Genomic DNA, 2106 nt, shown 5'->3' with positions numbered 1-2106 from the left:
GATTTGACCCGAATAGAAAAGTGACAGTGAAGCTGCTGCAGAATCCGCAAGCAGGGAAGTAAAACAAATCGAGGAATACCATAAAGAAATGAAAGCCTTAAAACAAGTAAGCAGGTCGGAGGTGTTAAGGAACGAGTCTCTTTCTTTTCCGTCTCTCAGGCTGTGAAGTGAATTAGTTGGTCAGCGGGAGGTCCCCTCCACCAGAACCTATTATTTATAGAGTTATTTGAAGGGAAGGTGAGCAGTGAGAAAGATGGGGACATAGCAAAATGACTTAATATGATGACAAAGAAGAATAGAAGAAGAGGTGTCCGTTTGAGTTGTCTGTTCTTCTCAGCAGCCTTTCAGCACCAACAGAAATTCTCCAGTGGGATAACAGCAGCTTAAATAACATACCACACAATATGAAAAGAACATTTTAAAAGAGACATCCTTGAGGCAGGTGTAATGCCAAGCAAACCTGACTGAAATATCTTTTGAAGTGAATTGTCGAAAGACAGAGTTCTCATTTACAGGAAAAGGACAAAGAAAATAAAGCAGAATCTGGACTGGGAGCCTCTCTGAAACACTGATCCACTCCTTTTACAGTAATTAATCACCATCACATTAACTCTGACAGATGAGTTTAATTATCCATTCCAGCTGAGACCTTGACCAAAAACAGAGGAAGTCTTTATCTACACAAAAGCATTCATAATGCCTCCCAGAGCTGGATTAACTTCTCAGTGGACCAAAGAGGAAATTAGTCATGAATCATCCTTTTTTTGGAACTAGATTTATGTGATTTCTATGACAAACCCTTGCATCATCATTGTGAGATATTGTCATTTTTCTTTTAGCCTGGGATTCTTTTTTTTAATATCTTTTCTATGTTCCATCCATCAGACACAACACATAGACTTGAAGTGTTTCATCTTGTACTTGGGAGGGAGGGCAAGATGGATGAATGAATGAATGAATGAATGAATGAATGAATGAATGAATGAATGAATCATATTTTATGCTTAAGAAGAATGCTGACTGTAATGAAGATTGCTGGATCCACTGCTGGATGTAGTTAGAGAGAAACAAGATTTTAGGAATATTTTGGAGAATTTTAAGAATCTCCTTTTATTCTGTTTTCACATACCGTACATATTAAATAAGATTTACAAAACATAATCCTTGAGCATAAAGGTGTTTTCCAGGCACATAGTGTCATTTTATAGCCCAGTCAACTAACTATATGAACTTCAACTGTTATGAAAATGGCCTATATATCAAATTTTACTTTGTTATTCAACGCCTTTAAAATGGGGCCTCTGTCTCTTTAAGAATTACTGCTCTTTCTGAAACTCTGCTTTCAGGAAGTCATCACAGCATGGCTCCTTCATTAACCCTTTAATAACGTTTATTGCCAGCTTTGCTCTGAGCAGTAGCTCCTATAATGAGCTCAGCAGATGCTCAGTTCCAAAAGGTGTCTGCTAATTGCTGCTGGCTAGTCTGAAGGAGCTGAGTGGGGAAGTCATGTATGTTTTTTTTATTATTATTATTTATTTATTCAGACACAAATGTGGTCCTTAAAAATGAAGGAATACTATTATAACCTGATTTAAATTAGATTTTTAAAATATTTCCTCTTTACAGAATCTTCAGTCAGTGTTGAATGATACTGTCTAGACATAACTATTTTGATAAATAATTGATTTTGGACAATAAGATGTACTTGGAAACAATTATGTAATATTGTTTTTAGTGCTTCGTGCTTCTAAAGACACTTTTGTTTTCTATGTTGAACACAGTCTTTCTGCTATGAATATTTCCACCTACACAATAAAACTATCTCCAGACCCTGGAAACAAAGCAGCCATTATAATGGCACCGTGACAAACACGGATAGATGCCAGTATCAATTTCAACCACTTATTTCCTCTGTGACTGAGATGTTTACCCTTTGAAAATGAGCGGTTGCCATTGGATTCTTGTGTTCTTTGACTTTCATTTGTGTATGTGTTTCAAAATACGTGGCGTAGAAAATAGCTGGCTTAATCACTAATCCGCAGTGGGCCTGCTGTGAGCTGAAAATATTACCGAAGTCGAGGCTGGAGCCGCACATACACAAACATA

The sequence above is a fragment of the Xiphophorus hellerii genome, chromosome 22, assembly GCF_003331165.1.
Source record: "Xiphophorus hellerii strain 12219 chromosome 22, Xiphophorus_hellerii-4.1, whole genome shotgun sequence".
Lineage (NCBI taxonomy): Eukaryota > Metazoa > Chordata > Actinopteri > Cyprinodontiformes > Poeciliidae > Xiphophorus > Xiphophorus hellerii.
This window is presented reverse-complemented; position numbering follows the sequence as displayed.